We start from the raw sequence: 23,106 nt of genomic DNA, 5'->3' as shown, positions 1-23,106 counted from the left end.
TAATCTCAAACATAATCATAAGAAAAGTGTTCATCATTATATCCGTGGTTGGCGTGAATATGTTGACATGGCTAAAAACAGTTTTTCAGGGCATTGATTTAAATTTTTGACAATTAGGTGTAAAAAAGATTATTACCTTTTTTTAGTTTAGTGTCGTAAATAGCTTGATGAAAGCAACTCTGAGTTGCTTTTATCAAGTCCTCGTAGACACATCGTCTCAAGACCAGCAACTTCATGTGGAGTCATACGTCGCCATGTTACCAAATCCACTGGTAACTTTAAAATCATAATATTTACCACCATATAACCTAAACTAAATTTAAAAAACAATTTTTAACGGGTTTTATCCACATATTTAGTCACTCAATACATATATACCTACCTAGTACACTGATGATGGAATATGGATTCCGAAAACGTTTTATCATATAGCCCGATTGTGTTTTTTTAAATTATATACCTTTTATAAAGAATTTTTATTAAAATTATAAGAAAAGTGTTTTTTTAAAGCGACTGTCAGTGCAATTGGCTCTCCTACATAGGACATATGAAAGTTTCTAAGGACTTTACTAATACCATTTAAAAGTCAACCTGAATATAAATGATATTAACTAAACCGAACGATACTCTCGTAAATTTCGACGTAGTTTCACTTTTTACCGTGGTATCAGTTAGTGAGCCATTATAGTGCAATACGATGGAATCTAAAATCTAATAGTGTTTCTAAAATCCCGTTTAACATGAAAATAGAGAACAATGAAAAGTTTGTACGTCTATTGGTTTTATCGAAAGAACACCCAACGGAAAACTGAAACTCCTAACTGAATGTATAAACCTGAATATTTAAGGGAAGAATTTAAATATCTAAAAAAAGTGTTACGACGGAACAGATATAATTTAAGATAACATCAAATTAGTATCTCTAAGTTTAAATAAAGACAGTCACATCATCAACCAATAACAAGAACCCAAACGCAAAACTTTTTAGGCATTGTATATTATTCACGTTACAGTAATAATATATATATATTATTACTGTCACGTGATATAATATTATAACGTTCCATCTTTAAACCAACGATAACAATAGGAGTTTAATAGGAGAAAGTTTAACATCGCTCCAGTCTACCAAAAGTCTAAAAGATGAAACCAAACCTTTGTTCACTTCAGGAGTTTTTTGTATTTACTCTAGTTTTAATTTATTATATAATGGAGAAACCAAATGTTGATGCATAACTTTTTGTTTGACTGAACACAAGAGAAGAGGTCCCCTAGGTCTCTCCAGGAGAACAATCAATTTTATTAGAAATAAGAGACTAGTAAAACATTAATACTATCAACGGATGCTCAGAGAAACGATCCTCTGATGGTTCGCTTGTGATTCTAGAACACTTCCTAGATGACCAAAGGCTTGTAATAGATAAAAATTTGTCTATTCAAATATTAATTTTAATAATAATACGCACGCAAATAAGCATGCTAAATTTTGTCACAATTAAAATAATGTATGTATATCTAATGATTACCGTACTATTTCGCAAACACGCTAAATTTGTTCTGTTGTGGTCTGCAACCAACATAGTGGTTGGTTATCACTTGTTGGTTAATCAAGATACGTTTTATATTCGACAGCATTTTAAAAATTTTAAGCAGTACAGTTTAGCAAGCCAGTTAATTAAACTATAAGAGTGTAAACTATATTATAAAATCGGTAAGTTACATAGAAGAAAAAATTTAGGATAAACGGAAGAGTTTTATGCTGAAAAAGTTGCTAGTAACCATTTAGACAGGGCAAGAAGACACGGGTTCGTTCGGAAAAATATTTCCATAAGATTTTTTTCTATAATCACTTTAATGAAATACCCCAAAATAAGGTTCAAGAGGTCGCGCAGGCGAAGAGTTGACAATAAATTTTTTGGGCCTGAATAATATTTTTTAGATTTGTTGGATCATTATGAACAAAAAATTGTAAGTTTTCTCTAAAGTTGATCGTTTTCGAGTTATAAATAATGTAAAACTGAAAAGCACAAGTCAAAAATATTATTTTTGAAATCATTAAGTGCCTAAATTCAAGTTCAAGTTCCTTCTTCTATCAGCTCCTGATAAAAATTCTGTGCTTATTTTATTTTAAAACACTGTTTTTTAATTGTTAATGAAGCACGTATAACAGGACGGGCGCTCATTTGTACAATGAGAATGGACTGCCTAAGTCTGACGTCACAATGGGCGGGGTTTTTAAAAACCTATCCAAACAGTTCTAATTTGTGTGTATTTGTCCCTTAAGAAGTTGGAAATATTGGTTTTTTTATTTGTTTCAAGAATAAATAAGAACTTTTGGTTATAAACATTAATTCTGTGTGATTGGTATTTATTGTTTTTGAATTTGTGAGGTAAGAATAGGTATTAAGATATTTAGTATGAATATTCATATTTTAAGGTTATGGTAATATTTCATTAAAACTTTATTTATTTTTTTACTTATTTAAAGTTATTTTGTTTTTGTTTTTATCAGGGTTATTTCAAAATAAATCACTAAATTTATTTACGAAGTTAAAAAATATTTAAATTAATGTTTTATTTTTTTTTGTCAGTAATTTTATCCTGTAAAAGACTAAAGATATTCATTTTCTCGTAGTTTAAATTGTATTGTTTTTTTTTTTAAGTTATTGTTTTAAAATACAATAACCCCAAAATACTTATCGGGAAATGATAGAACACCGTTTGAACTTGAATTTAGGTCGTTGGTAAATTCAAAAATAATATTTTTACTTGTGTTTTTCAGTCTTGAAAATCGTAATTTTGCGCTTTTTTCAAAATTCAGTTGTTTATAACTCGAAAACGATCAAGTTTACAGAAAAATTTCAAGAGACTTATTTTGTTCAGAATTATCCAAGAAATTTATTATTAAAATTTGATTTAGACAAGAAATTATTTAAATGAATACTTGAACAAATTTTTGCCTGGGCGTCCTCTTGAACCTTATTTTGGGCTATCTCATGAAAGTGATTATTCAAAAATATCTTTTTTTTTAATAATCTGATGAAAGAAATATTTTTCCGAACGAACGCGACCTTTTCGCCTTGTCTAATTTAAATAATTCAAAACCTAGATAATTCATAGGTATAAAAATAACTAGAGTGGTATCGCTTAATTAGGGATTAATTAGATTAATTAGAAATCATTTAGTAAAAATTAAACACAATTATAAAAAAAATAAATTGGTTTAAAACCGGTTTAGACATTTGGGTTATTTTTGGTACATATGCAGTAGGAGGTAAAATTCATTACAAGGTCGTTCAAAGTCAAACCTCATTTTATTGTATGTAGTATTTTTTTAATTTTGAAATATTTTCAGAGATGTTCTGAAACACATGGAAAGCCTGTAAAATGAACTAAAATAAGAAACTAATACTTAAATCCAGAATCTCAGTGATAATATTTGTGAAGAAACACTATCTTAGAGAGTGAATTTTCTTGTATTACCTATAATACAGTGAATTTTAAACGCAACAAAATTGTAAAATGTATATAAAAAAATTTACAAAAACAAAATAACGCTTTTATATTTTTATTTTAAGGGTATATTAGTTATAATTTATATAGATTTTTGGTAGAAAAATCTGGGAAGATAAAATGCATCTGGCTTAAAGCGACACTTAAATCTGATACCCTATTAACTCAAGAAAACACTGTAAACCAATGGAAAAGGAATAATTAAATCTGATACCATGCTGTTATACGGACATTCAACATATTCTGATACACTGACAGATGTGCCTTAATTCATCTTTCATGTCAGATGTTTAGCAACTGTTATAAATTGTGTACCTAAGTTTGACACACTAAAATTTTTAATAATTGACTCTTTCGTTGCACAATTAAGAAACAATGTGGGGAAAATATAGAATATTATTCTCTGATATAAGAAAAACCTTAATAAATAATTTTTTTAAGAAAAAAAATTATTTACTCTCAAAAAATTTTTAATCTTGTCCCTGACAAAAGACGAATAAAGTTGGTAAAATATAAAATATAATAAATACTTTTTAAAATATATTTATTTTCTCTAGTCCAGTAGTCAGACCCTCTTGACCCTAAAAATCATACGAACAAGTTGAATTTTGCAGAGAATATTAATTTTGAAGTTAAAACCCCCCTCGCAGGGGGGTAAAAACGCAAAAAAACCAATTTCCAAGAATCTGTACACCGTAGAAAAAAATGTTTTATTTAAAAAAAAAGTAATGAGCATTTTTTCTCTTAGAAACAACGCTTAAAGCGACACTCAATTTTGTTTGTCATTTACGCGCGCGAAATCAATGTTCAATAAAATTTGTAACAGCTCGACGGTAAAATTCTATATCTTTTGATTTAAGTGACCTATCGATAAAAATCAAGATGCATTTTAAAGTTAAAGAGTTCAGCTTTCGTATGCAATTTTTGTATTTTGCAGCAAATAAACTCAGATTTTATACAGGTGTTAAATAAATAACAAGGAACAATAAGGAACAAACTCTACAATATATTGGCTGAATTAGCAATACCACACAAGCTAATTAGAGTCATTAAAGCCACAATGCAAAAAACTCAGGCATGTGTACGAATACAAAACCACCGGACAGACTTTTTCAAAATTTCGCAGGAAGCAGTGAGATGGGCTGGCCCCAACTTTGTTTAACCTGGCACTGGAGTATGCGGTTAGGCAAATGCAAACTGGACGAGGAAACCTACTGACCAACCAAATGGTTTAACTTGTTTCGACAATATTATGAGTAGAACATCAACAGGAGTACAGGAAACATCAAATTCAGCAATTGCTTGTATAAATGCAAGCAAACCAATATAAATTTTTTTTCTACAGCTATTGCTTGGTCTATATAGTCCAACCATGAATTTATCGAGATATAGAGCGTGGAATCTCAATCTCACTAAATCTTTTTAAGACTAAGTAAAATATATTTTTGTTTATTGTTGTCCCATCTACGACAATTGTCTTTGTCTTCTTTTTTTGAAAAGTTAGCACCAAATATTAACGATTTATTGTCATACCATTCAACGGGCAGTACCCATCTTCTCTTACACAGACAGTTATAGTTCCTTGGCCTTGCCGTTTCATGTTTTATCAGTTGAAAATTGGGGTGAGCAAAACAATCTTACCTTCCTGTGTCCACCACAAAAATATAATTAGCTGACAGATATTAAAACAGTAAATAAAAATAAAAAGTAATAGCACATGATTTGGTTCATTTATTCTCTGAGAAAGATGCATACCTAAAGCATCAGCAGAACTACGATGGATAAAATTCAGAATTTATTTCAGTAGATAATCTCCGGTAAATAATAAAATCAGAAATTAAACCACATTTTGTTGCCATAGCATAAAAATCTTTACACTCCACTTTTTAGGTTTAGTTTTATGAACTGTCCAACCTTCCACAGCCTGTCATGATTATTCTCTCTTCGGTTGGTTACATCTACAAAAAGGATTGCTTGTTTTACTTTGAAAAAGCGTTTGTAACTCATGTTCTTTTTGACGCCTGTTGATTGACGATGTTTTGAACTACTTATTGTTACCAGTAAAATTTTTATCCTATCGATAGATGGAAGTATGCGGAAATCTGTGAAATTTGTGATTAAATATTTCAGCAAATGATAAATCATAATTTGCTGAAATATTTTATGAGGAATATAAAAAAATTGGAATCTTGTAAATGAAAATCTTGTAAAAAATTGTGATGGTGATAGAAGATCGACAATGGGAAAATAAGAAGGAGAGTACCAATTTATATTTTGAGTTTGATTTGTCGCCTCCATTTTTTTTTTTTTTTTTTTTGTTATGTGCATCGTTACTTTTGACTGCAACTTATTTTTTTGATCGTCACTTACTATTGCAAGTTAATTATTTTCATTCCTACCCTCTACAAATTTACGTAATTTATTTCACGTACTGATATCAGTACATTATCTTTCCACCTTTTTGGCGGCCTTCCAACGGGTCTTCTGCTATACGGCTTGTTGTTTTTACAGATGTTTGCTAATCTATCTGGTCCCATTCGATTTACATGTTCGTTCCAGTTTTTTTTTTCTTGTTTTTATCCACCTGTTAATATTTTGAATTTTGCATTGTTCGCGTATACTTCTGTTGGTTTGTCTGTCTCTTAATGATATGCCCGCTATTGATCTTAATACTTTCATTTCGATATTGTTGATTTGTTGTTTCGTCTTTCTTTTATCGGTCCTTGTCTCGTCTGCATATGTTAGGATTGATCTTACTGTTGTCTAGTATACTTTCATTTTGCTTTCCGTGGTCAGATATTTGTTTCTCCATATGGTTTCTCGGAGGCAACCACTTACTCTTTCCGCTTTTGATGCTTGCCTTGTGGTTTATGTTCTTATATCCCTGTTACTAGTGATCTCTACTCCTAGGTAAATGAATTTCATTACTTGTTCTACAATTTTGCCGTCTATTTCTAGTTTCCATCTACGCGGCTCTTTACTGATCACTATACATTTAGTTTTTTCTACTGATATTCTCATATTAAGTTTGTTTGCTGTGATATTGAAGGTGTGGAGCTGCCTTTGTAGGTTATCTTCGTTATCAGCAATTAGTACTGCATCATCGGCATAGCATAGTATCGTGATTTTATGCGCTCCCATGTGGTATCCGTGTCGTTTTCTTACTTCGTGAATTATTTGATTCATCACCATATTGAATAACAATGGGCTGAGCGAGTCCACTTGGCGGATTCCTCCTTTTAGTTCTATACATTCTGTTTCTCCTGTTGGAATTATAACTCTGGTCTTGTTGTTCTTGTTAATTTCATTAATTGTCCTTATTACCTCTATCCATTCTTGATAATCTAACCGATCTTCTAAATGCGTCCATTTTGGTCGATTGTGTTATTCTTTTAGGTTTTTCGACAATCTGGAGTATTTACAGTATTAAATATATATTGTATTTTCTACGCTACGTTTTACTTTTGCTTTAGAGTGTTTCGTTTAGGCAGTCAATTACTTTCCGTGCCTATATTACTCTCGTTCTTTTTTTCTTTGTCCTCTGAACCTGTTTTGTCCATGGTTATCCATAGTAATTATACTCTTGACATGATTTTATTTTTTAAAGGTTTTTCAAATATAGGTTATAAATTTTTCTGTCCATGCATAGATATTTGGTCTTTCCAATATTTATAGAATCTTCGTAGGTCTCTTTTATCTTCCGTGCCATATATTCCAAATCTTTATCGCCTGCCAGTATTATCTGATCATCTGCAGACTGTACGCTAAATACTGTTATTATCATTCCTGAACATTTATATTTCCATTTTAGTAATCCTTCTGTAACATAGATTTTAAAGTGTTAACTATATACATCCCCTAACGTATTCCTTTGGTCAGATAGTAATCTCTGGACAGTCTATTTTCTATTTTGATCTTTGAGGTGGAGCTGTTATAAAAGTTTTTGACAGCATAGTTTGATTAATCGACGCGTTTTATAATACCTAACATAGCTTGCTAGTTGGTATATTATCATAGACTTTTCAGAGATCAATCAATAAGATGTGCCTTTCTAAGTGATCTGCTGATCTCTTCTTTATTATCTGTTTTATCAAAATATATTATCGGTGCATACTCTCTCGGCTCTAAATCCGCATTTGTTAAATATTTGTGTTAAAGATGTCATTAGTCTCTGTATGCCATTTTTTAATAACTCTGTACTCCCTCTGATCCTGTCTGTTAAACGATGTTTCTTTCTGAATTTAATTCTGGTCTTGTTTCAGTTAATTAGTATTTGTAGTATTGTAACCACTGTTATTCTGATATGTTTTAAAATTATACTTTTTTAGTAACCATTGATCTAACTCTGTTAACGAATCGCCATGCTTCTTCAAGTTGCAGAGAATCTTCCAAAGGCTGTTGGCCTTAAGTTGTTCTTTCTGGCTTTTTCAACACGAGTTTTTATTTCGTAGCTGTGATCCCAAGTATCCTTAATATTCTGTACACTTTCTTCCGACAATATTTCTATGTATTTCATGAGATATTGTATCCCACATCTTATTTTAAGGTGATTTATTTTATTTCTCGCTTGCTGTTTAGCCCGATTGTGTGTATTTGGTCTTAAATTGAATGCGTATTTAACAACTTCAGGTAGTCCTTTTTCTTTTTTTTTTTCATAGTTTTTCGACTTCATCTGATCACCATAACTTATTGCCTTTTTATCATTGTTTAGTTTCTAATGCTTTCTGCGCTGCTTTGTTGAGCTTTTTCTAAATGTGCCTATATTTTAGAGATGTTGGCGACCAAATTGACCCATCTTATTTTATTCACATCAACTCGAAATAGATTTGTTGACGTTGGACCAGTTCACTTCTTAAGATTGGCCAGCCAGGATGTACGTCTACGTCCAGGGCCTTTCTTACCCTCAATCTTGCCTTGTAGAATCAACTATAGAAGTGGGTATTTATTATTACGCATGATGTGGCCGAAATAAACCAATTTTTTGTTCTATGCGGTGTTAATAATGTCTTTGCTTTTTCTTAGTCTCTGGAGAATAGTTATGTTACTTGTGTGGTGTATATATGAGACCCTCAACATACGTCGGTAGCACCACATTTCAAATGCCTCTAATCGTTTAATGGCATCTTCTGTACGGCTCTAGTTTTCTACTCCATAGAGGACACTAAAGACGTAACATCTAAGAATTCTTATGCGTGTATTGATACTTAAAGATAAGTTGCAGAGAATTTTCTTAAGGCTGTTGGCCTTAAGTTGTTTTTTCTGACCTTTTCAACACGAGTTTTTATTTCATAGCTGTGATCCCAAGTATCATTAATATTGCAGCCCAAATAGCATATTTTTCCACTCTTTCTAACGGTGTATCGCCTATTGTAATTTGGGCGTTTATGTTGGTATTCTTACTAATGATCATTATTTTTGTCTTCTTGCAATTTAGTTTTAGACCGTATTTGTTACATGTTTCTACAACGTTATCCATCATCCTTTGGAGCCCCTGCGCACTATCTGCTAGCTACACTGTATCGTCTGCATATCTAATATTGTTTATAAGTTGGCCATTTACAGCAATCCCATCTTCTGATATGTCCAAGGCCTCTCTAAAGATGTTTTAAGAGTATATGTTAAATAATGCCGGTGACAATATGCAACCCTTTCAAACTCCTTTTTAGACTGAGAAGATCTCGGACAGTTTATTTTCTAATCGCTCTGTTGCTTTTTGGTCGAGATATAAGTTTGAGATCAATCGTATATGCTGGCCATCAAGTCCTGATGTTTTTCGGATATCGATTAGTTTCCCATGTAGAACTTTATCAAATGCCTTCTCGAAATCAATGAAACATGCATACACATCGCAGTTGACATCCCTGGCTCTCTGTATTAGAACTTGAATCCAAATCGAACTTCAGTCAGGTGTTCTTCTAATTTGGTGTATATGCGCGAGTGAATGATAGAAAGGAGTTCTTTAAGTACCTGGCTCATCAAACTAATTAATCTATGTTCTTCACATTTTCTAGCGTTGGCTTTTTTAAGAAGTGGAATAAATATTGATAGTAGCGTCTTTTGGTAAATAGCCGTCTCGTAAATCCTATTGAGTAGCTTCCTAAGAGCTGTGATTTGCTGCGCCTCTAGTAGCTTTAAAATTTCACCATGCACCTCATCAGGTCCTGGTGATTTCCCATCTATAATCCGCTTAATAGCCGTAGTTACTTCTTCGTTTGTTATTTCTGGGCCGTAGGGTTTGTTTATTTCAGTCGGACTTCATGCTGCATCTTCGAATAATTCTTGCATATATTCTTACCATCTTCATAATGTATCTTCAGTGGTAGTCAAAATCTGTCCTTTAATATCTACAACTATGCCTGTATTGCATTGTTTTGTGATGTTCTCTAGCTGTGTAATTTTTTGTGCATATGAAAATCGTCATGTTTGCGTAGTAGTATTTTTTCCTACATTTCCGTACATTTCTCCGTTAGCCATGCTTCTTTTGCTCCTTTTATCTCCTTCAGTGTAGTCTTATGCAACTTTTGTATTCGTTTTCATTTCTACCTTTTAATTTTCTTCGCTCTTCCATCATCTGCAATATTTTATCTGTCATCAATTCTTGATTGTGGAGAAATTGTGGTAATAGATGTCTTCATTTCGTTCCACTGTTCTTCTATGCCTCTAGTAGTGTCTTCAACTATTTTCTCAAAATTCTTATTAATCTCTGTTTTTACCTTTTTTAGGATGTCAGTTTCTTTTAGTAGTCTTATATCTATCTTGGGCCTCATTTTCCTATGAATTATTTTAAGTCGTATATTGATATTTGCAATCAATAGACTATGATCTGAGAAGATATCTGTGTCTGGTTATGTTTTTGTTGTGGTATTATAATTTCTAAACCTGTTGTTTATGTTGATAAAATCAATTTGTTTTCTTATGATTTTCCCTAGGGTGACACTGGGTGCTTTTCATGTATAAAGCATTCGGGTGTAATTTAAAAAGTGTATTCGTAACAACCATATCCGTCTTTTGGCAGAATTAAATCAGACTTTTTCGTCTTTCGTTTCTTATTCCAAGACCATATGACCCTACGACATTCTCGACTGTACCTTGTCCTATTTTGGCATTGCAATCGGCCTTGATAATAGTAAGTTTATGTTTTTTGGTCAGTTTTAGAGAGTCTTCTAGAGTCTGATAGAAATTTTCTATTTCTTCTTAAGTGGATTCTGATGTCGGTGCGTAGACCTGAATGATGTTTATATTAGAGGGACTTGAGTTCATTTTCAATAGCACCACTCTGTCTGATATGGGCGTAAATCCTATTACTGCTTTAACTATTTCCTTTTTTACTATTATCGCTACGTCATTTCTGTTTCTTGTTGTGTCGTCTCCAGAATAATAGATATGGTGTTCATCTATAATTCTTATTCCAGAATTTGGCCATCGAACTTCACTGCATCCTAAAATATCTATGCTTAGGCGATTCATTTCTTGAATACTATTTGCTCTTTTGTCTGTTTGGTACATGATTCGAATGTTCCACGTACCGATCCTTTTAACTTTTGGGGCATTATTGGCTGACCGGGGAATTCTTAGCACCCTCTCCCCACTTAGGGGTGCCCGGGACTGAGAGCCATTTGTCTTGGATTTTTAGCCATTGTGGTATCCTGTCTGTCCATTGTGCTTTGTGTATACTTTCTGTTATTGTTTTCGTTTTTACACGAAAATATTTTCTGGCCAGTTCAAGTACTCATCTATGCGTTTTTGGTACAAGTACTTGGAGCTTTCATTTAGAAGACTTTGCAGTTTGTATTTCGGTAATTTACGAAACTCTCCTATTTCATACTGATTGCTTTTTTTGAGCTAATTATCTGTCTTAACCTATATATTTCGTCTCATAACAAGTAGACAAGTAGAGGTAAGTTTCACAGATTGCTCCTCTTTGTAATCTAACATCCTGTAGTTGTTAGTGTGTTGTCTGTTTCGTAAGTACTTAATCTATTATCGATTTTAGTTTTAATCTTTGTCGTTCTCGTGTGTATTTATGAGTCAGTTTATGTTTGAAGAAACTATTTGTTATTTTCAATTCTTTTTGTGTTCAGAGGTCGATCAGTCTTGGACCGTTATCATTTATAGGTTAAATAAAGGAACTATAAAAGCTAATAACAGTTCTTCTTACATTAATAGAACAAAAATATGTATTTTAATTAAGACACAAAATCAATAAAATTTAAAATAATTAACAACAATTCACACATAACTCAGTTTGCGAAACATGTGACATTCAAAGACCTATTGAGGAAGAGATACAAATATGTAGAGCATGCTTTATGTGTAAACTATATATGTGATTACGTCCTTAAGTAGAAACATGGACAGTCAAGTTTCTACACGTATCTGTCCCCCAGTAGTGCCAAATTCAGTTAAGGAGTTAACGAAATTTTAAAATATTTGACAAAAACATTAAAAAATGTTCATTAAACTACTACAGTAAGCGAATTAATATATAATGTTCATATTAAATAATTTATATAATATGATTCTTGGATAAAAATTTTATTAACTGGCTTGCCAAATATGGTAGCAGAAATATGCAAGTACTATTACCTTTCATCTATAAACAAGGTTTACATTATCCTTCTTCCTCAAAGTTTTTATTTTTCTGAGGTACTTGTGTCCAGGATATGATATCTTTTCTTTCCATCATTATCGAATCTCGACCTCTTTTACCATATTCAAAACCCCATGTCATTTAATAGCCTACGAAATGTGGTTTTTGAAAAAACTGGTGGGTCCTCATCGCCCTTCACTCTGTTCTTTATGCTGTCGACGGTTGGTGGTGTTTTCCAAAAAAATCATGGAAAATTTTCTTTATTCGAGATTTTACTCCCTCATCGTAACTGTTCTCACGTGAATTGGAGTGGAGACTGTTTCTTCCTTTTTTTGTACCGGTTTCAGTTTACCTTGATGAGCCTCTTCGCGGATGTCATAAATTTTGCAAACGGTCACATCGCACATTTTCGAAACTTTTTCCACAGTAATAGTCAAGCTCTCACCATTTTTTTAAGTTCAGATGATAGTTCAATACATTTAATACCACTCGTTTCACTTATACACTAAGAGTCATACCCTGTTTGAAATTCACGATAGATACTGGCAACGGCTCCATGACTTAGGTACTTTCATCCTATTGCGAAAATGAAATAGAACTTAGCTTCCGTAGTTTTTGCCAACAAGTTTTTGGTCTAATGGCCAGTACCCAAATCGATAAAGAGACATGTTTGCTTTGCGTGGACAATGGGAATTAAAACTGATTCGCTTCTCCTAATGACTTTATAATGATATTTATTTCCCAAAGAATGTGTTTACAATGGAAGCTATTGAAAATTGATAAATATAGATAAGCTATCACAATGAGTTTTTGATATATTTCACTTTTATTATATTATTTTTCTTCATGGTGTTGTTTAGTTCGACAATGTAACTCTCTTATTTATACGTCGATGACTGAATCATGCTTTAGTTGAAACAATGATAGTCTTTTATACAACAGTAGGCGATTGTTCTATGTGAGTATATTCCAGTGCTATGATTCTATGATTCTTAAATCCGGTCCTGATGCGCTGCTCGGGGTAAACCGACAACGTGGTTTTACAGTTCACCCGTAAGAAATACATTGCCAACTTGCCTGCACTACATTTTAACTGTGGCTTCTATTATAGTAGTTGATTTATGATACTTCAATCAATTGGCATATATACATAATATGTTTTACCGTGTAACTATTTCTTAATATAAAGACTTATTAGATACTGTGGGCGCAATGTAGATTTCATTAAATTCGTTGAGCAATTTGAGACTGCAGAATAGACAAATAATTATAAATAGAAATATCTATCTATCTATCTATCTTTCTCTCTCTCTATCTAAAAGACACGTTTCTATATATTAATCTCTTAGATAGAGATGATTTTTATGTTACTTTTACTTTATTAGTGAAAATTCTATGTCCGGATCTTTTTTCTAAACTATTAATGCACAGAATTCCCAACCTCTAGTACCGCCCATGGAAAAACGAGGAGTTTTCCAATCAGCCACGATCGATGAAACTCCAGCGCACTAGATGGCGGTGGTTTTCTTTCTAGCGCACTAGATCCCAACCGGCCAGTGTTACACACAACACAGTGAACTACCCTTCCTCGGTGTTTGTCTTCGTCTAGTTTTTTGTGTGAAATTTTGGTATTAAGGTAACATTTCACCTCTGCACCAGAGCTTTTAAGCCTTTGTCGGTATTAGCACTTATATAGAGAGATTACACAATAGCAGGGTCAAAGGACTTTGGAGATTAGTTTACCGGTAGAATTTAATGAAAAAATATTAATTAATTTATACTTTTTAAGGGACAGAATATAGTGTGTGGGTTGGCTTTCAAAGAATAATTTATCATACGTAAATTTAGAATAATTTTAAACAACAAGAACTAAACTATTTTATAAGAACTGCGTGGTATTTGTTGGGAAAAGATATCTATATAATAGCGTTAAGTATGTTACAGTTCATTTCTTGTGATTAGTTTAGTAACCGTTTAATTTATTATTTATGTAAATTGGGTATATGATATTAATTCGTATTTAGTATATAATTATTGTTGGTTAGTGTTACCTCCATTTTTGTAATACTATTTTTAATTTTTTTTTACTCGATTCTTTTATTTAATGTGTGCATTGCAAGTTGTTAAATACAACAATATTGACAACATACATGATAAAAGGAAAGAGTCACATGATTGAAAATGGATCTCTAGTAACTCATACTGTCTGTGCAGTATTATATTATTGGTACTTCAGTTGATATTGTTAAAACTAAAGTAATTATCAGTTTACTAAGTTGAGTTTCCCGTGTAAGGTTTGTCGTCTTTCTTAACAGATTTATTGCCGATATATTTGGATTTTATTTTAGAAATTTTATATAGTTTGAGCTAAACTATTTGATCATAGTGCTGAGTGTAAAGTTTTTTCCATTTAGAAATAATAATAAACTTCCTTTCATCGAAATATAATGCACATCATGTGCATAGTGCAAGATATTTATCAAAGTGTATAACCAAATATGTTACTTATTCTGTTTTTAACATGAGTTCTTTATAATATTTTGTGAATATTATGTGAGCTCACTTACTTTCGTTTATGGTAATTTGTCATTCTTCTTTACCTAGCCCTGAAAATATTCTCCTCACAGTATCCACAATTTCATAATGTTGGCGACAAACTTAGTAATTTCTATCTTGTCGCGCGAAATAGACCCACCATTTACCTATTAAATTACACATGCAGATTTTTAAGCCATGAAATTCTACGCCATTTATTCCCTCAGGTATGATCTATATTTCCTTGTAGAATTAATTACAGCAGACTGAAAATTTCTCAAGATATAACCAAGATATTCCAATTTGATATTTTTATTTTTAGTAGCAATTCTTTTTATTCAGCAATTTTTAGAATTCCATAACTCAAAAGCTCGCAGAAAATATCTGCAAGATCTTATTGACGATAGGATTTACCAGGATATCTTGTCTAGTATTCACCGATAGTCTTCGTTAGTCTTGATAAACCTATCCATAATCTTTTAATTCTTTAGGACTGTCTGCCAAAATAAGTGTATTGACATAAAATTCTATGTTCTTTATGTGTTTTCTATTCACTTTAGTTCCGCTGTCTACTGCTTCAACAATGATCCTTTAAATATTTGTTCTGAATATATTTTAAACAATAAACTGATAGCTTGTATCCTTGTCTTATCCATCTCGTTATCTCGATGTTATCTAATTATTCACCATGGAAACGATGTTGTTTGATTTTAATACAGGTTATTTATAATCCTTATGTCACAAGAATTTAATCCAATTTGCTATAGTATTTCATTTTTTTATCATATTTTCAGTGTCAGATGCTTTCTAGCAGTTAACAAAGTAAACATGTATGTAAATCACCTGTAATACACCTGCACACCCTACAAGTCTTTTCTTGCACCTACTTAATTACGAAATCCGAAATTCGGGAGATTTATATATTCCGAAATACAGACATGTATTTAATAGAACAAATGGAACATGATTTCTTACCAGATGGTTCTGGAACATCCAAAAAGATATAAATACCCGGTGATTTGGATTCAGAAAGTCAGTCAATCAGTCAGAAAGTTTTTAGTAAGAAGGTCCATTAAGTTAGTCAGTCAGTTGTGAGTTATAGTTACTATTAGTCCAGTTTTAGTATGAAAATTAGTTAGAGGCAGTCAATCAGTTACAATTGTTCAATATAGTGAGTTAAATCAAGATAAGAAACAGTATAAAGAAAATATTATTGAAGATTAAAAATTATGTTATGTATAAATGATGATAATGGAAGAAGTATTAATTGAATATTAAAATTAAATAATAATTTGGTGATTGGATATTGGTATATAGAAAAGAAGAATAAATATAAATGCTGTTTCCTGGTTTGCTTGGTACTTTATAAATGCTGTGAAGAAAAATATCTTAAATTGGTGGAAGCTGATAATTGGAAAAGGTAATTTCATAAAAACAAGGATAACCGAAGCTGAGAAGAAGACATTTGAGTGGTGATTATAATCTATATAGTGGAAAACAGTTCATTTAGGCATTCAGTGACAGAAAGGTACAAAAATTTGTTAATATAATTTAGTTAGTGTCATAACAATTTCAATTTTGAACATGGTTTGTTTAAATTTTACATTGTCTATAGAATTTAATTAGTTTCATAAGAATTCTAATTTAAAGATAGTTTATTTTAAATTTACATTGGCTAGGTTAGATATATATGTGTTTTTCATTATAGATATAATAAAGATAATTTAAAAAAGTACTTACAAACTAATTCTTTGAGAACCGCGATAAAAACCCTGTATTATTAAAAAATACTCATTGCTCATCATTCAAACAAACAATACATCATAACAATATATATATATATATATATATATATATATATATATATATATATATATATATATATATATATATATATGTAGCTGTATAAACAATGTCACCTAAACTTTTTAGTTCTGTGCTGGAACATGCTTTTAAGAATTTGGATTGGCTGACAAAGGGAATAAAAATAGATAGAGAAAATCTAAACAACTTTCCTGTCGCCGATAATATAGTCATAATAGCTGAGGACTTCTATGAGAGATGGTACAGGACCTTATAATGGCTACAGAAAATGAAGGTTTAATATAAACATCTCGAAAACAAAAATAATGACAAATTTGTTACCCAACCAGAACATCAGTATTGCTGGGCAAGAAGTAGGACTCGTACGGAAAAATCGGTCTTGGGTGGGCAGCTTATGGAAAAATGAAAGAAACTTTTAAAAGTTGCCCACATGCCTGGAGAGAAAAGTATTTGATCAATGTGTTCTACCAGTGTTGACATACGAAGCAGAAACACGTACTTTAACAAAAGCCTCGGCTACCAAACTAAGAGTCACACAAAGAACAATGGAGCGATCCATATTATGAATAACTATGCGAGACAAAATAAAGAATGAAGAGGTCAGAAGAACAATCAAGGTAACTGATGTTATCGAAAGTATAGTCAGACTAAAATGGAGATGGGCAGGATATCTAGATAGAATGACGGATCGGCAATGGATAAAAAAGTAACTGGAATGTAGACCAAGGAAAGACAAGAGAATACTCGATCGGCCACCCACGATGGGCTGACGATTTAAGAAGACAAAATAAATACTGGATGAGAGTGGCGCAAGATAAACGGAGTTGAAAACACAAGGAAGATGCCTATGTTTAGCAGTAGACTTTTGAGGCTGGATGATGATGAAACCAAATACAACATATTATTATATAGGTTAATATGTCCATTCGACTGCGATCCTTTCATTAGTTTCGTAGGCCTGATGATGGAGGATAAATTGTCAACTTACTCCAAACCTATATGCAGAATCATACAATCAATTAATAAGCTTCAAGCTGAACATCAGAAAAAGGAAAGTTTTTGCCATCTACAGACTACATTATTTATAGATGTGAAAAGCAAGGTGCCACACTTGTAATATTGATGCAACAAAGTTGTTGTATTATTTCTGTAGTGATTGATTCATTGCCAAGTTAATTTTACGTACTTTATCTTGACTGTCCCATGTCGATAAAGATGAATAAGTATTTACTAGTGAAAACTACAAACATAAATGTCCAAAGTCTAAAGTAAAACTGTACCTACTAAAAAACATTTCGAAAAATGTATATGATGCTAATAAAAGCACTTTATGATTTTATCACATAGTAAATATAAAAGTTACCAAATATAAACAAAGCAGCTCCATTAATGGAAATAATATCAATAGAGGACAATTACTGAAAAGGTCGATTACCTTATACAATAAAAGCTATGAACAGATTTTCATAAAATTTATGCGTTCTGGAAATATATTAGATCAATAAACGGCAACACCTTTCTTTGATTATTATCTACACCACTCTATTTAAATATGCATGACCTAAGTCAATTCAAAAATTGGCTCTCCTACCATAAGTTAGAGTGCGATTCTTGAAGTATTTAGGGATTAAGGCAAGTTTGTAAATAATAGATGTCTCGGCTCTCTTCTTTATTGATTAAAAGAATTTGGTGCTGTGTTAGACAAAAGACGTTTAAAGAAGTTTAGGTAGAATAAAAATTACAACTGTAATTGTATGCTGTAGTCCTGATTTCCATTAGTGTGGCATCGGGTCATGATCATCCAGCCTTCTGCGTCTCAAGTTGAACATAGGCCTCTCTTAATTTCTTCCAGTTCTATCGGTCTTGAGCCTTCTGCAGCCAATTCTAGCTATAATTTTGACGTCGTCTATCCATCGTGTAGGTGGTCTACTTCAACTTCTTCTGTCAGCTCGTGGTCTTCATAGTGTAATTTTTTGGGTTCATCGTCCGTTATTCATTCTGGCCAAATGGCCCGCCCAGTTCCACTTTAGATATGCTATGCTCTCTATGACATCTATGACGCCTGTTTTTCTTCTTATTTCTTTGTTTTTAACTCTGTCTCTGCGAGTCAGTCAAAGTAGCGAGCGTTCTATTCGTCTTTGGGCCACTCTGAGTTTGGTTGCTGTAGCCTATGTTAAGGAAAGTGTTTCGACGCCGTAAGTCATGACTGGAACCACACATGGGGTGAACGTCTTTTTTTTAAATAATTTGGCATGTTGCTCTTGAAGATGTCTGGTAGAGCTCCATATGCGGCCCATGCTAAAGTGATTTTTCTTTACAGTTCAGCAGATTGGTTATCCCTAGCAATTTGGATTTCATGACCCAAGTATTTACACTTATGAACTAATTCTATTTCGTTGCAGTCGACTTTTGGATTTTCTCTTGGTACTAGATTCTTTATGTATTGTGCCTTTCCAAAATTTATGTTTAAACCAACTTCATTACAGGAGGCAACTTACTCAGTAAGCATAGTTCCAATATTTTTTAAGTTATTTGTTATCAAAATCCTCTACAAATTGTAGGTAAAAAAGCATTTTGCCGTCAACATTGATTTTTTTTGTCACTCCAATTTTTTGAAAGCATGATTCAGAACTGCCGTAAAGAGCTTGGATGATAACGTGTCTTCTTGCCTGATTCCTCTTTTGATTTTTATACAATTTGTATGTTTGTGTAGTCTTACGGTTATGGTTGCATTACTGTATATATTCGCGATCAGTTTATAGTATCGATAATCTGTGCGACTTTTCTCCAACGCTCTCATTACGCTGTTATTTTCTATCATATCAAATGCTTTGTGGAAGTTTACAAAAGCTAGGACCAATGGTCAGTTGTACGCGTATGGATTTTTCTATAATCCCTTTTATGCAGTGCTGGTCGTTGGTTTCAAAGTTTTTTTTAAACCTACCTGTTCCCTAGGTTGGAAAAAATCCTATCAGGTAGGTAACTAAATAACATTCAAGGTGCCATTTGGGAAGGGAATGCTCCACTGTTTGCGGATGTTTTATCTTTTAACGTCGCTTTCTTTTTTCCTCTGTCTTGGTCTCCATTTTAATATTCTTTGTGGTAGCATATTATTGGAAATGGAGTTACTACTAAAATACTACGGTTATGACGGTTACGAGAGAGAATGAATGATAAGAGAAAATCATTCTCTCTGCTGATGCCATCCATAATGTAGCTTCGCCTATTTTTAAAAATTTTAAACTGTTTGTCCTTGTGTAGTGTAGTGTAATGTACAATTTTATGTTTATGACATTCTGTGATTGTTGGATAGGCCATGACGAAATGCCCCTGAAGATGCCCTAGGAAGCGAAAGTACTTGCGCAAGATTTAATTAATAAACTCTGCTCGATATCTGCCTTTAATTTGATCAAAGTTTATATAAAAAAATGGCTAACAAATAAAACATCTAGCAATAGAGTAACATATCAAAGAAAAAACTGAGAAGTACGCAATTAAATAAAAGAAGCAACAAACAATTTCTGGGAACAAAAATGTGTCCAAGTTGAAAATTTAATTGGTGGTTCTCAGACTACGAAAGCATGGAGAACTATCACTAATCTAGAGAAAAACACCCATAACTCCTTAAGCAACTTATTTCCTATAGAAAAGTGGGAAAATCAGTAGAAAAATTTACTCCAAGAGTCCAGATTGGAATATATGGGAGAGGAATACAGTATAGAGAGACAAACAAATAGTAACGTTAATAATACTAACAACGAGGTCCGTACTGCGTTATTTAAAATGAAAAACGGGCGATCTCCAGGACCTGGCAATATAGCTGTAGAGTTACTTAAAGCAGGAGGTCCACTGCTAATAGAACGAATAACTTTTCTAATGAATCAATGCTGCCAACAAATTAAAGTACCATCTGAATGTAAAACCGCTCACCAAGTATCCATCTTTAAAAAGGGTAATCGAAAAGATCCTAACTGCTACAGAGAAATAAGTGTCTTACCTACTTTCGGGAGATTGTTTGGAAAGATAATAAATGGAAAAAAACAAGATGATGGAGGACATCTAATTACCGAAGACCAAAATGGATTTACGCCTGGTAGATCTTGCACTGATAACTTGTATATACTTCAACAATTAATGGAAAAAAGAATAGCGGTTGGTACTGAAATACATCTAGGTAGAAAAATAGAAAGAAGAGGTTTAAAATGGTTTGGACACCTATTGAGAACGCCTGACGAACGTTGGCCCCAAAAACTTCACAGATGCAAGCCCCCTGGAAGAAGAAAAAGAGGTAGACCTCGACGCTCATGGAATGAAGGAATTAGAAGAGCGATGGAATCGAGATGTTTGGAGGAGGAGCATGCCTTGGACCGGGAAGATTGGCGAAGGAGGACGGGAATACGTCCAAAATGTATTGTATTTACAAGTTGGATCAAATATATATTTATATATATATATATATATATATATATATATATATATATATATATATATTCTTGCATTATTTTAATATAAAATAAAAAAGTTTAAAAATGGTAAATAGCAACTTAAAAAAAAGGAAAATGTATGACCACTTAACCAATACGATGTAAATTAAAAGTTGGTGGTAACGTAATGAAAAAACAGTGAGTATCTAGCGATAGACACATCCAGTTTCAGCGAAAGGTAAAATAAAGTAAGGCGGTGTTACAAAACATAATAAAGTAGTAGGCTGCCTAAACGATATAATATGGAAAAATAAACATCAGAAACCAGTCCTGACATAAGTAAAACAAAACGAATAATGGAACTAACAAAGATGAAAATACTAGGAATAATAACAATAAAACTTTGTGTAATTGAGAATGAAGTAAAACATTAGAAGGCAGCGCAAAGTAGACCTGGGTAACAGATGGCTGCAAAAAAGAAAAATAGAATGGAATAAACATATTTGTGGATTGGCACAAAACATAATAGTAAATGTGTATCTAGGCACATCACCAATAGAGCGAAGAAGTATTGGGCGACCAAAAAAACCATTGTACAATGGTTACAATACAATTACATACAATTTTTTTTAATAACTCTTTGTAGTGTACCGCAGATTGAACAGGCACTTTTCATTAAGAAAAGTGAAAAAGAAATACCTCCTGATGGAATTTAATTATTCCCTTTGGCTATTTCTAATTTTACGTTATCAACTCATAGTACAAGTTATTACTATTATATATTACTTAATGAAAATTATGTTTTTCCCTATATTCTACATTTTGTTATCACTCATCTTTCGTACCTTTGCACAGCATCATTTTTGTTGGTGAGTGATACTTTATTTTTTTGATTCATGATAAAAATTCCATAAAAATTTGATATTAAATATTTCTTTGGTCGTTTTTTAGTGCATAGGCTTAAAAAATCTTTTGTTTTAGCAGTTACACAGAATAAAGCATTATAGGAAAGTAATATTTTTGAGCCGATAATTTTAACACCTATATCAGAGAGCATTGGCTTTTATTATACCATAACAGATCGATAACACATCGATACAAAATTAAATTCTGGAATTTAATTGTAATACAAATAACCAAAATATATTTTTAAAACAATTCAAAGTCCTTTTAGCATTTCACAATAAGTTATATTTTAGGGTCGTATTATGTATATTGCTTTCAGTAGTTATAAATTGTACATTCTTCAGACTGAAGTATGTAGCAAAACAAAAGCACAAGTATTTTATGTACTATTTTATCTATGACGTAATCTAGGCGCTGCTATGTAGAAGCTCGAGTTAAGGTAATCATTTACAACACCTATGACGTTGTGAATTTTCTGAGTAGGCATAAATACTAAATAAATTGCAAAAGTGCATAATTATCTTTTTTCCTGAGTTCGTTATATAAGTTTTCTGTTCATCCTGAAGAGAGACTATAGAAACATCATATATCGACATCGTCTTTAAAATTTTAGTTTTTCTAAGAAGTATTTAAAAAAAAAACTTATAATTCACAAAACCATAAAAAGATAAATATATGAAATTTATTTTACTATAAACTACTTCTTAAATGTAAACATAAATATTAACAGAAAACGAATTATAATGTTCAATATTAATAATTGTTTATTACAAAAATCTGAGCAGGTTTTTTTTATAACTTTAAAGCTTAATAGCATAGAGAAAAATGTGTTAGATATTAATAATGAGCTTTTGGAATATTAAGTTCCTCATTAGTTTCAGTCATGATTCATTTTGTCATTCCTACTTTTCACGGAATTAGTTTGGAGATATTGCGCTATGATGGTATCATCGTGCGTATTTTAGATTAAAATCTGTCTATTTTACCAAAACTAATTTTGATGAAGTCTACAAGTCGTACGATTAAATTGAGTTGAAGATGGCTTTTTATTTAAAAATTGGCACGTTGGATCTCTGACCTATTGTTTAATTTAATTGAAATTTTCGCTTAAAAAGATCAATAAAAATATTGACCAATTAATCATAGACAGTTTCTTTGTGATGTTACTGGTGTAACCTGGATATTCATCTGAAGAAAGTACATCTGTATCGTCAGCTGGATGCTCTACATGTCACGTACAGTATTGGTTCGAGATCGATTTTCTGCGGTACTCCGGCTTCAGTTTGATAGAAATTGTCTTAAAGATCAAATCAT

General features: G+C 32.1%; 1 protein-coding gene across 5 annotated transcripts in view; it reads left to right on the top strand.

Annotated features, from left to right (window-relative positions):
• The first annotated feature begins 13,659 nt into the window (after window positions 1-13,659).
• The window catches only part of LOC140439589 (uncharacterized), a 124,464-nt gene continuing 115,017 nt past the window's right edge, over window positions 13,660-23,106 (top strand). For 2 of the 5 annotated variants that reach the window (XM_072529603.1, XM_072529602.1), the window contains exon 1: window positions 13,660-13,739. The gene's annotated coding sequence lies outside the window, so the exon portion shown is untranslated. The remainder of the gene's footprint in view (window positions 13,740-23,106) is intronic. The other 3 variants (XM_072529600.1, XM_072529601.1, XM_072529604.1) reach the window with 3 other exon arrangements.

The sequence above is a fragment of the Diabrotica undecimpunctata genome, chromosome 4 (assembly GCF_040954645.1).
Source record: "Diabrotica undecimpunctata isolate CICGRU chromosome 4, icDiaUnde3, whole genome shotgun sequence".
Classification (NCBI taxonomy): Eukaryota; Metazoa; Arthropoda; class Insecta; order Coleoptera; family Chrysomelidae; genus Diabrotica; species Diabrotica undecimpunctata.
This window is presented reverse-complemented; position numbering and strand designations above follow the sequence as displayed.